The following is a 14,814-nucleotide window of genomic DNA, read 5'->3' as shown; positions in this document are numbered from 1 at the left end:
TGTATGGACGATTCTTTTGAAACATCGCGAAGATTCTCTCAAAGATCGCCATGATAGCTACGAAAAGGTAAGAAGAGAGGGGGTCCCCTTGCCTTACCCTATTTTTACCCTTGAAATAACCTCCGTGGACTCCATTGACGCTAACAACAAAGTAGGATGATGAAACGCATTGCATAATCCAATTGATAAAAATCATAGGAAAAGCAAAAACAACTAGAAAGTCTTGAATGGCTTCCCATCTAACAGAGTCCAAATCTTTCTTGATATCTATTTTGAAAGTCACTCTCGGGGATATTTTCTTTTTCCCATAGCCTTTTAATAGACTCTGCATGAGAAGAATATTATGAGAGATTGTCCTACCGGGAATGAATGCAGATTGATTAAGATTTATTATTTTTCCTAATACATTTTTAAAACGTTTAGAAATGATTTTTGAAATTATTTTATAAATCACATTGCAGCAGGAAATTGGTCTGAAATCTTGTACTTTCTCAGGTACCGTAGTTTTCAGGATCAAGGTTAGAACCGTTGTATTCCATTGCTTTAACATCTTCCTATTTTTGAAAAACTCTAGAACCCCATCAGTAACATCTTTACCCATAACCGACCAATTGTTTTTGAAGAACTGTGCATTAAATCCATCAGGGCCCAAACTTTTATTCCCATCAATACTAAACAGAGCTTCTTTAACCTCAACCTTCGTGACCACCCTTATCAACTCGCGACTATCTTCTGCAGAGATTTTCCTATCAATAATCTACTACAAGGTATTCAGGTGACTTTGATGCTGCTTTCTAGTATCCATAAGCTGCTTATAGAAATCGATAGCCAGATCTTGTACACCCTTTTGACCCTGAACATATTCACCATCTGCATTCTTCAGCATGTACACATTGTTTCTCATGTTTCTAGCCTTACATTTTATGTAGAAGAAGTTGTGTTTTTGTCATCCAACGAGAGCCAACTCTGTCTTGATTTCTGTCTAACAAAATTCTCTTCAAGCAGACTCAGCTTCTTGAATTTTTCAAGCGCATACCTTTCTATTTCATTGAGTTGTTCATCACTATCATCCCTTAATAACTTTTTCTGAACCTATTCCAATTCTTCTTAAGTGCTAGAACTCTATTGGAGATATTGTTGAACTTCTTCTTGTCAAAGCTTTGGAGATGATTCTTCAAAAGCTTAAGCTTCTTAGAAACCCTGTACATGTTGCAACCTCTAACATCTGTAGACCATACGCTTTCGAGAATACCCTTGAATTTATCATTATCCATCCAGAAATTGAAAATTTTAAAGGGCCTTTTGAACCTTTCTTCCTTTTCCCAGAACAATTTAATCGGACAGTGATCAGATACACCCGGATTCAGAACATGAAGTTGACTTTTCGAAAATTGGTTAATCTAGTTCTCATTTACCAGACATTTGTCAATTCTACTTTTTCTAATTTGTTCATTCTCTCTCGTAGAAGACCAAGTGAAGAAGTTCCCAGAATTGGTAGGCTCGATACAACCCATATCTCTGATGCAATCATTAAAGTCAATCATATCCCGAGTTATTTCAGATTCTGGGCTACGATCAGATTCGTTTCTAGTTACGTTATAATCACCAAGGACAGCCCAAGATTTATCAATACCGATCCAGTTTCTGAGAAAATTCCAGAGGAGTCTTCTGTCAGTGTTTGAGTTGCTACCATAAACAATAGCAAGATTAAACATGATTCTTGTGATTCTGTCTTTGACCTCCACTGGGATTGCTTGATCATTCGAAAAGAGAGCCCTAACCTCAACAACTTTGTTATCCCAAATAACCCAGATTCTGCCCGTTTTGTCATTTGAGTTGTGAATGATTTCTCAGCTACTATCAATACACAATTTGCTAACCTTCTCAACGTTCCGACTTTTGACTTTTGTCTCAAGAATACCTATAATAGTGATCTTCTAATTCTCAATGATCCTTCTGATTTCTTTGCATTTTATAGGGTCATTGAGTCCCCTTATGTTCAATGTCACTATATTCATGAATGAATATAAGTGTTGGGTTCTTGACATTTCAGACTATCCTGGACCTCTTCATTAGAGAAATCATAAGTCACTTGCCTCGCTATCCTCAATGGCTATAATTTGATTACATGGAATACTATTGCCATTGAGTGAGGGTTGTCTCATGTAAATCTCATCTTCTCCCGTGATAGAGTTAGTGGCTTTTGGATCCAGGATCTTTCTGGTTTGTCTTCGATTTTCATCTTGTTCTGCTTTAGTAGGTCTTTTCTGACTTTGAACCTCTTCACTACTGGATTCATGTTTGTTATCGTTTTAATTCGCCCTACTTCAGAACTAAGGTTCACTGCCTTATTCAACACCAAATTGTCTTCTTCTGCATTTGATATTTTGATTTCACAAAACCCAAGATTTCCCAGTCCATTCTCAAGAGCTTATTTATTACTTGTTCCAAGATTCTCCTGTTCATCATCTCGAAAGGTGGCTCCGAGCCCAAGGATTAGGTCATTTCGAATTTTGTTGACATTGTTTTTTTGGTTCCTACTTGCATTCCTAGAACTGTGAAGAGTAGACTCACGACCTATTGGAGTGCCTTCAGATCCAATTTTTTGTTTATTTGATATGGGCCAAGTATTCCCCGTCCCATAGATCTTTGAATTCCAGAAACTTTGGAACCAGAACATGTAGTTACATCAATATCAGTTCTTTGATCAATATTGGGACTAGTGGAGTTAGGACCAACAATAGTATCATCCACAATAATAGGACTTGTGCCAGTATCAGGACCAATATAGCCGGGATTAGCAATGATTGCACATTTTTCATCAGGACCAGTAGTAGCAAGTCCGGTAGCTTGAGTAGTTTCATGATCAGCAAGTCCAGGACCAGGCTTAATATGGTCAATATGGCTAGGAACAATAGCTTTATGAGAAGCTCTAGGACTGGTGTGTCTATGACCAGCTTTATTAGGACCGATACCCTGACCAGGACCGACGTTTTGAACATGACCTATTCTTGAGAAAACAGAATCCCTAGGACCGGTGCTCTGAACATGACCAATATGATCAACGTTAGTAGGGTTAGCTTGTACCCTTACCCACTTCATACTTTTTCCTATCTTCTTCCTTACCCTTATATGTTCTTGCTTTTGGTTGCCCATCTTACCATCCTCAGTGCGTTCATTGTTGTTAAGTTCAGACATGTTCACATTTCTCTCAACCTAGGCCTGGTTAGTGTCATTGATATCGTTTACTTGAGTGTTGTTATTGGTCTTCGATTTTAGATTATTATTGACTGGACATTTAATAATTTGTCAATTTCTCGACGTAAACTCAATATCAAATTGGTATATCGAACCGCTGAAATCGCTAACTAGATCTACTTGCAATCTTTTCTTTTAATTTTTACTTTTGTAGAACAAAATATCATTTGTTTTTATTTGAGAGGATGTTAATTTTTATATTTTAAAATTAATTTTATGGTCCCTTTGTCTCCCCTACTCCTCTCCTTCTTCCCACCTACATCAACATCCTAGCTAGCATAGCATTAAGGCATTAACAGCCATTTCTGAGCATTAACTACCGTTGCAGAGCATTTACTATACGTGGAGGCCGCTGTGGGAAGTTAAGATGAATTCATGGGTTGGGGAAGAAAGCAGACTAGACAAGGGTCTGGGTTAAGGGTTGGCACTGCTGGGGGCTTATCTGATTGTAAAAGAATTAGACTTATCTGGTTATTTGAATAAGGAGTTGTTTAATTGCTTGTTTTAATAAATAGACATGTTAAAAAACATTTATAAGTTAGCCCAAAAAAATAGAGTTATAAAAACTGTCCATAATCAACTTTTAGTTTCAATGTTTGAACCTGCAACGTAAGTGATTGTTGACTAATAAATGAGAAAATAAAAATAAATGAAAATTGTTTAGATAAATGTTACATAAAAAAACTCCCTTAGATAACTTAAATAATAAAAGATCAAACTACGGTTCCAAGATGAATAGTTTTTCAGTCTCTCTAAATATAGCTTATTTAAAAGGAATAAAGGATTTATTTTGATTAATTTGTTTGTTTAAATTATTGTATTTTTAAAACAACTAATGTAATATAAAAAATATTAAAGTTGTTTAACTCTAATAAAAAAAATACAATAACATGGGTTCAAATTTTAAAATATAATCAAACAACCAAAATACAACTAAATTAATTATTTAAAAATAAGAAACAATAAGAATATTATAAAAACAAAAAAAATGTTCATAAAAAAAAAGTTAGTGTTGTTATTTATAATATTTGTTTGATACGTTAAATTGTTTTAATTTGTTTAGAATTCTAAAAAGTATTTATAATAATATTATAATTATTGTAATGGTAAGAAACTTTACTTTCTTCCAACGTGTGGAGATAATAAGTTTAAGTCGCTTATCAAAAATATCAAGGACATCTTCGTGGTTTTTAGTATGGGTATAAAAAAAAACACTTTATGACATGATTACTATACAAAGTTAGAGATAAGAGTCTAATTTTTAGATTGGTGATAGGAAGTATACGTTGGAATTATTTCCAATATTTGGGTAGATATATTATTTAATAATTATATATTAGTGGTTATCGTAATAAAAATAAAAGTTTAATTCAAGTGATCTATTAAATTAAAAAAGTTATGAACATATTTAGACATTTATAATAAATATGGGGACATATTTGTGTAAAAGTAGAAATAGCATTTATTATTTCGTTAATGGGCTGAATAATAAATTAGTATATTAGGGATAGATTTCCAACCTTACCCATTTTGTTTCTCACATTAGACAAAATGTTTCAGTTCATCTCTCAAGAACACTTAAAAAGGCTATTAATATAGGGTTGGAAGACTTAAACCCAATCCACATCCCCGGATCCAGAACAAGAAGATCCAAGATCAAGAGAAGATTCAAGATCAAGGAGAAAAGAATAACGAAGAACGACTTAATGAACCGTTTTCAGTTTAATTCCAAATACAGGTACGTTTCCGCAATTACAGTTTATCTCAATTTATCGACATAGAATATACATTTTATATAACTAAGGATTAAATATCTAGATTAAAGATTCTAACAAATTGTATCAGAGCCTTCTCTATGTCGATCTATTGAGATTTTAAGTTTATAAGAAGTTTTAAGAATATGAGCAAATATTTTTTTTATATGTTTTTGATCTAATTTGGCTAGAACGGATAATGATAGAATGAATTAATGAATAATAATAATAATTTTTGATGTAGATATTGATCTAAACTTTTGGATTAGATTAAAATAAAGGAAAAACATCAAGTATCTAAATAATTTTAAATATTCATTCAAAAAAAATATATTTTTGTTTAAAGACTTATAATTAAAAAATTGTTCACATTCTCTATATACAATATATGAATATCTAATTAATTAGAAAGATGAAGAAGTTAAAGTTAAAGCATTTCTTTTAAAGAAATCAGGGTAATATTAACAACCTATAAAAAAAATATAAAAAAAATAGAAGTGAATCAATATTTTAATATTAATTAATATATTACATATATATTGTTCAGTTATATATATTTTAAATTATTTCTAAATTTAAAAATTCATAATAATTATGGTTTCTATCAAATTTATAAATTATAAATTAAGGAATTTAATGTTTCAATTATTATTAATTAAGGAATTAGTTATATATATTGAGGAATTAATTAAGGAATTTAATATTTTCGAATAGTAATTAATTATATATATTGAGGAATTATGGGACAGTGAACCGTTCAAATTCTAATTGAGTTTTTTTTATATAATTTAATTAAGATATTAATTATTTATATTAATTAATGTATATGTTTAATAATAACGTAAATATAGAAACTTAATTTACCTTAATTAAGATATTTATTATTTATGTTATTCAGAATAAGGAGAAATAAAATATTTATTATTATTATATTTTTATTAGTAATAATAATTTATAATTAAAGAATAAATAAAAATATCAACAACTCTTTGTTATATTTATCAATAATTAAAGAAATAAGTTATGATATATCAATTAATATAATAATTGATAAATTGATAAATTTAGAGTTATTTATATCTTTTATATTATATTTGAATGAATAATCAATTATGTTATATTACACATTCGAATATATATACATATTTCGGTCTTTATGTATATATTTTGTTGATTGATATTAAAAAATATTTGAGTGATTAGTAAAATCACAATTATTTGTTTTGTGTAGTACGCATATGGAATTTATACGATTTTGATACATAAAACAATATTCAGATTTTCGGAATTAATAACACATTCAAAATTTGTTATAATTTTAGGCCCACTTAAATTTGTAATTATGCGGTTGTTAATTGGCCCAAAAGAAGATTAATAATTGGTCGAATTGTAAATTTAAATAATATAAAAATTATTAATTTATAGAACATATTTGTTTTAGAAGATTAAGACGGTTGTGTTCGTAACTATGCGATTATTAATCGGACAAAATGAAGTTTAATAATTGGCGGAGTTACACACTTAAAGTATGTACATAAGTTATTAATTTATTAAATTAATTAATTGAAACAACATCCTACCAAAGTAGGCTCTCTTGTGTAGGTTAATATGTTTTATAAATTAAGAAAGTAGTGTGTATGTAATTTTTGCGGTTATTTAATCGAAACAAAGGAAGATAAATAATTGGTCAAAATAACATTTTGCACATGTAGTAATAAATATGTAATAATTATTCGGTGTGCCATGTGAATAATTGGACTATCCAAAGATAACCATTTGTTTGATAGGACTTATTGTTAATATTTGATTACTACAAAAGAGTATCATTTGTAAGTTAATATTTATTATCCAAAGACTAAATATTAATGTTCCGTTTGATATCTTATGATGAGACGTATCATTATTTTGAATTTATATGATTATTAAAATTTTGTGAGTATGATTGTTCATTTGTTTTGTTATCTAATAAAGTTAACACTTCTTCTTATACGGATTTTTCTTGTCAACATTTTAAGTTCATTTTATATGATGAAGATTTTAAGGCATATCTAGAATATGTTATTTTTTTTAATAATTATATCTAAAAGGGTTAAAATTTCTAAGCTTATTATTAGAATAAAGATTTCATAAAAAAATACACCATATGTTTTATTTTGTTTCAAAATTAAATGCATTAAAGTTATAGTTACACTAATGTATTCTCATGCATCTAATTTGAATTTTCTTATTCACACTTAAGTTAATTGATGTGAATTGCAGTTGCCTAAAATGAGACTTAGTCTCTATATGAACTCACATCATATTGTGTGCAAGAAAATAAAAGATTGAAACAAAAATAACATAAATAATGTTCACTTAGAAAATAACTTAAAAGATAATAAAGAAATGAAGTTGTTAAAATTGTAGACGTTGCACCTAAAAGAAAATTACTAAAGAAAGTGGTGCATAAAAGAATACATATTATAATTGTTTTTTGTTTGTTCTAAAGAGTAATTTAACTTCAGTTTCATACACATTTAATGATAAATTTCAGTATTACTAAAGTAAATGTGTTGATGTACGGTTGAGTTATTTGTCTAAAGTCAATTGATGGTGAAAGAAACATCGGCGTGGGCAATAACAATTCATATTAAAGATAAAGAATTAAGAAACAATTTCAGAAACTCTTTATTTAGAAACAAACATTTAGGGCATATCTCCATATAATAAATTTATTTAGAAAGAATAATTAAAGAACTACAACTTATATACTTCAATTAAAACAACTAATAAACTCTCTTGAGGTTTTCCAGTTAAGGTTAGTCCTTACATGCCTAAAGAAAATCAATTGGACTAAAGAATTGTTAAATGTTTATTGTTGGATATGTTATTTTTTTTTAAAAAGTATAGAGAAAATTTTTAGTCTCATAAGTATTTCAAGATTAGCTTTGAAAATGAATAAATACAAAAGACTCCTTAAACAAGAGTCTAATTTTTGTTCAAGATTATATGAATCAAGAAATTAAGTATATTTATGATATTGAACAAATACTTGAAGGGTCCTGGTTTGGATCATTAAGAAAGCAACCAAACAAGTAATGTGATATTTTAAGAACAAAATATTCGATACTCATATAGTGAAATCGAATTGGATAGAGATCATTTGGTATATTGATTCGAATTTTGTTGGATACCAAAACAGTCGAAATTCGTGCCACATAATTTTAGTTTAATTATTAGTTTAAAGAATTAATTCTTGTAAGAGTGTTTAGCAGACACTCAGATTATTTCAAATTGATGGCATAATTTATTAGGTGTTTTATGACATCCAAATAAAGAATCTGACTATAAAGTTTTGTCACGGGGTTGCAAATTATGAATGATATAGAAAGACCAATAAAGATATTACGTGATAATAATTTGCATTTCTCTTACTTTAAAAGTAATATGAGTTCGACTAAGTCGAACTATTTGGAAAATAAAGAATTCAGAATGTTACTTATCTATTGAGCATATTTGGACAAACTATAAAATTACGGATCAGTTCTCTAAATATTTGTTATCCGAGGTATTTCATGAACATATTGTTCATATGGATATTGTATATTTAGATGATATATAGTTTTAGTGGGAGTTTGTATTGTGATGCTTGTAGAGATATAATTTGGAATTTATGTGCACATTAAAAAATCAGTTTTTAATGAAATTAAAGATTTAGTTTTAAAAAAATCAAGATTATAAAGTTATTCAGATTGATCTCTATAAGGAATAAAGGAGGACCAGTTAGTATTAGACATGTTAAAGATCACACTACATGTTAATCTATACTACACACCCATGTTTAATCTATGTCATTTGATTGTATTGACATATGTGACTATTGAGAGTTTTGTTACGAACTAATGTAACAAAAATCGCTTTAATCCTATGTTGATATAATTAATGGACGAGATTGATATAGATGTATTTGGAAATGATAACAATATTTTGAGCTCTTAAGGTTATAAAATACAATTGAAGGAAATATTATATGACCCAAGTGGGAGATTTTTGGAATTATTTCCAATATTTTTGGTACATATATTATTTAATAATTGTATATTAGTTGTTATAATAATAATGATTAAAGCCCAATTAAAGTGATCTATTAAAGCAAAAAAGTTATGAGCTTATTTAGACATCTATAATAAATATGGGGACATATTTGTGTAGAAGCAAAAATACCATTTATTATTTCGTTGATGAGCCGAATAATAAATGGGTATATTAGGGCTAGATCCCCAAACCATATAGATAGCCTACCTATTTTTTTTCTCTCATCAGACAAAAAGTTTCAGTTCATCTCTCAAGAACACTCAAGAAGGCTATCGATATAGGGTTGGAAGACTTAAAACATTCCAATCCAGGCCCAGATCCAGAACAAGAAGATTCAAGATCAAGAGAAGATTCAAGATCAAGAAGAAAAAATAACGAAGAACGACTTAATGAACTGTTCTTCATTCCAAGTTCAGGTACGTTTCCGCAATTACAGTTTATCTCAATTTATCGACATAGAGTGTACATATTATAGAACTAAGGATTAAAAATCTAGATTAAAGATTCTAACAGTATAATTTCTACCCAAGTATCATAATCATCTTCCTGCACTGCAGCACTGGTACCAAAACATCATTCATACTCGTTTTTGATAGGCCATAGCTCACCTTGTCTAAGAAAGGGTGAACCATTGGTATTAGGATCCTCGGCTTAACTCAATGTCCCCATGGAATTCATGTTTCAAAAATAGTTTCGAGTGTTCTCTAGGAGTTTACCTCTCCAAGGAGTCAAGGACCGAACTAGCTAGCCTTGATGGATAACTAAGGACCCAACACCTACAGATTGGGTAGTTTCTTTTTCAATGAAACACCGGTATTTGGTGTTAGAATTATCCAAATTAGATCCTAATTTAAATTGTGAGAAATTAAATCTGAATGATGCAGAAAAATACTTTAATTAATCTTCTAAATCTTATATTTTCTTTAGATTTTCCTTAGAAGTAATTGTTCTTTGATTTTCTCTTTCCCGAGACTTTCTTTAAAAAGAATGATTCTACCAATTTGATTAGTAAGTCAATTATTTTCTCTCTATTGATGGGAACACAAATGAGAAATAATTTAACTTCAAATGGGGATCATACCGTTATAAAATAACATTTTAGTTATTTTGATTTGAATAATTTTAATTTAACCCTTTCATAAAATTAGAAATATCACTTTAGGTATCCTCACTTTATATTCATAACAAATACACCCATAAATTATAAAATTAATTTCACATTAGATCACATTATTTTTACTTGTATTAAAAGATAACATTTACACAATTATTTATTTTACTAGTGACCCATAAATCCAACAATCTCCCACTAGGTCACTTTTGTATATAATAAATGTATCAACCAAAACGTGCCTGAAATTTTGTGTCATCTCAATCATATCTTGTATAAATAATTTTATCAATTAATAATATTAATATAGGATCCAAAAGCTCGCCCTTGTATTTAAGCACAATTAGATCCAATAGTGTTAGAATAAAGAAGATAATTGTATTAGAATTATATTGAATGAAGTATCTTAGAGTTACATAGGTTATGTCTAATATATAGACATTTTATTAAACTTTTAAGGAAACAAATATAATATAATATTGATATTATCACAATTTATCATATTGTGATAATAATTTATATAATTAAACTTATAAGGAAATTAATATAATAATATAGCAACAGTTTGTACTCCTCGACTGACATAGCAACAGTTTGTTCATAGAGAACCAATTCTTTTTTCAACTGCTGAATTCTCAAGGCATTCCCTAACTGAAAACATTTTTTTAACATATTCAATAGAGGAAAAATTTCAGTATGATACGATACCTGAAATTGGAGATAATCAGAAATAATATTAATCACCCAAGAAACTGGGAAGGAGTGTAGCTTGGAGGCGACACTAGGAAGGAGGCGCAGTCGCTGGGTGGGGGTAAGCGGAGGCGAGTTCTTGGATAGTGGAAGTAATGATGCTACTAGTAGAGATACCAATACTTGGTAAGGTAGGGGGTTGTCGAGGAAACTGGTGGTGCAAAATCATCACCACCACCAATATTGGAAGAATCCGACGACAACATTGTAAAAAAAAATTTATGGTAAGGTAGTGTTAGAGCTTTAGAGAGTATTGATGTTTTGTCTCTAATACCATCTTAGAATAAAGAAGAGAATTGTATTAGAATTATATTGAATGATTATCTTAGAGTTACATAAGTTATGTCTATTATATATAGATTATATTAAATTTATACGGAAATTAATATAATATAATATTAATATTATCAAAATTTATAATATAATATTGTGATAATATCTTACAGAATTAAACTTATAAGGAAACTAATATAATATAATATAATATTGATATTATCACAATTTATCATATTATGATAATATCTTACAAATATATTCTAACATTAGATATTAGATAAACTATACAATCTAATCTAAGAGCTCGCCGTTGTATTTAATCATAATTAGACCCAATAGTGATCACATAAATCAAAACATTTAATTGATAAATCACATCATGAGTGTGAGGAATAAAAATTTAATGCACAGTGATCTTTTCCTTTTCATGTCAAATTTTAACTAGTCATATTTAACTTCAGTGAGAACATACTTTAAATAAAAATACTAGTGACCCATAAATTTCAACCTTTGGAACCCTACTTTGTCAAGTATCTTAAAGGAATTCAATAACCAAGTAACAAAATCAATGGTGGCATCGAGCATTATAAAAAAATGTTGATATCATCGACTAGATCTTCTCCAAACCCGTTTTCTCAAAAAACAATAAATAAATCAATACTCACGCTAAAAACAATAAACTTGTAAAAATGTTTTCTATGAGTGAACATATCAATGGAGTCATCTCTTCTATGTGCTTTTAGTAGAATTTCTAAACTCCAAACTGATCTGTTACATAGAAATCACATTTGAACTCATGGCATCATTGTTCAAGAATTAAGTTCTCCTTTGATTTAATAATTAATATATATTTGTAATATTTATCTGTAAATATATTTAGAATCAACAGTATCTTTATTTTTATAGGACTAACAGGAACAATAGTTTTTGGGTTTGCTAACTTCTAATAATTGGACACTAAGCATTCATGTCTTCACAACCCTTTTGGGAACCCACCTTTTGTCTTAACCTCTTGAAGAGGTAGTATTAGACAAGCGAGACATTATACTTGCCCTAAATAGAGATGAAATCAATGTTTAGGTAGGCAGTTAAGATTATGGATGAAGCCAATAATTAGAACTAACATTGGATAAGGTAATTGAGTCTATCTTACTCGTGAGTTCATTATTTTAAAAAAAGTTAGATACATAAAGATTTTGTAGATAATAATTTTAAAAAAAAACTTAAATATAGTACAACTCATACATAAATTAGTCCTAGTTAAGATGGAGTTAGGTGTTTTGGAGATTGTTCATGCATCTTCTCGAGTACACACTATTAATACCTATCAACTGAAAATGAGGTTTCTGATATCCCAACATTTCCACCGATGTTCTGGGATATGGGTCTCATTTTCGAGTATCTCTTCACCTTGTGTAGAGAATGCTCCCATAACACAACAGACAACATTCTTGTCATGTAAATAGAGGAGACGGTAAGCATATGACGTGAATGATCAGGATAAATCCATTGAGATTAAAATGAAAATGATTATAAACTAAACTACAACTTATGATAAAATTAGAGACATGTATCATGTATCAGTTAGATAGGAAGTCGATCAAAAGTGGTTATGTAACTCTAAATAATCCATAATGGGTTAGAATTATCCGAATTTAATCATAATTTAAATTATGAGAAATTAAATCTAAATGCGGCAGAAGCGTACCTTAATTCCTTAATTCTTAATCTTCTGAATCTTCTATTATCTTAAATGGTAATTCATATTCTTTTTTGATCTTAGGATGAAAAGATTTTTTAATCTTTTCTTTCCTTAGAATGGAATGAATATTCCAATCGATGAATACGTCAATTATGTTTTTATCTCTCTATTGATGGGAACGCATAAAGGAAATGTCTGTATTTCAAATGGGACCATTAGCGTTACAAATAACCAACATGTTCATTATTTTGATTTAAATATTTATAATTCAAATGGTATCCTAATTTTATACTAATGACAAATACATCAAGAATGCATAAATTTAATTTTACATTACATCACATTATTTTTGGCTTAAATTACCAAAAATATTTACACAATCATTTATTATATTAGTGACTCATAAATTTCAACAATTTCCCACTAGGTTACTTATGTACAAAAATATATTTGTCAACCATAATGTGCCTGCAATTTTTTGTCTTCTCAATAATATGTTATATAAACAATTTTATCAATTAAATATCAATATATGACCTAATCGTGATTACATGAATCAATAGAATTAACTTGAAAATCATAATACTTAATTTCTTATACACAACTCAATGAATGGTTTTTTCAACCATATCACTTGATTTGATGCCTCGAACATGCTCCACTTCCATAATGGATGGAGTTGTAAATGTTTGTTTGAAATTTTTCCAAGAAATAACTCAACCAACTAGTAAGAAAACGTAACTCAAAATGGATATCATACTATTTTGGCATCCGTTAAGATCGGAGTTAGAATATCCAATGATCTCAAAATTGTTCGACCTCCTTTATGTGAGCATTTTAATTCTTATATTTTTCAAAAATATTTTAACTATTTTGGATACTTATGTCAAGTAAAATTTGTGCCAAACAAAATGACGTTCACATATAAAACAATAAATATGTGTTTACTCCCACTGAACTTGTTGTACACATAATCATTGATTAAACACCTCAAAACTAAAAAAAAAGTGAATTATTTTGTGAAGTTTATTGTAATACTAACGAGACGTTTTTAAGTCTATTGATGAATTTCTTTAATCTCAAACCATATTCATTTGGTCTCTCAACACAATGTTTTCTGGTTGCACCATATTGTTTCTTCAAAGACATTTAGAACTCCTTAACATCTATTTTGACAAAACTCCATATAAAAATATGCAATGAGTGCCTTAAATTGCCCTTATGAGACATTCGATTAAACTTGATAATTACAAAGACATTTAATTTTGAGGTTATTGAGTTTATATTTAATAAATTTGTTCAACAATGTCTTTTTACTCTTGATTTTTGAACTTTATCATCAATAGGAATAAAATCCTTATTAATGTCAAAAGTATTTGTGATATGAATCAAATATTCCTCATTAGGTAGAAATTATTTATCTAAATTATCTTCAAAGACAAAATTATTTCTCCCCTCAAACTCAATTTTTCCTAAAAAAGTATTTTAGTCTCGTTAAAATATATATCTTTAACTTGACATCATAATAATTATAGCATTAATTATTTAAAATAATCAATAAATTATTTGCTTACCTTTATTAACTTAAATAACAACTAAATTCAAATATTAATTTATTTCATCCCAAAATATCTAATTGAACATTAATATTAAGTCTTTGGACAATAATTTTAAGTGTTAATAATATTTTGTTATAATGAACAAACATTAATAATAAGATATGTCAAATAATCAATCAAATTAATTATTAGTCTTTGAATCAAATAATATAATCATATTAATTACACAATACTAACATTCAAAATTTTCTTGAATCAATTTTAACAAATATTGTCACTTTAATGATTATATGTATGAATTAATACAATTTAAATAATAAAAAATAATAT

This window comes from Impatiens glandulifera, chromosome 2 (genome assembly GCF_907164915.1).
Source record: "Impatiens glandulifera chromosome 2, dImpGla2.1, whole genome shotgun sequence".
Taxonomy (NCBI): Eukaryota; Viridiplantae; Streptophyta; class Magnoliopsida; order Ericales; family Balsaminaceae; genus Impatiens; species Impatiens glandulifera.
The sequence above is the reverse complement of the archived record's forward strand: the minus strand, read 5'-3'. Positions refer to the sequence as shown.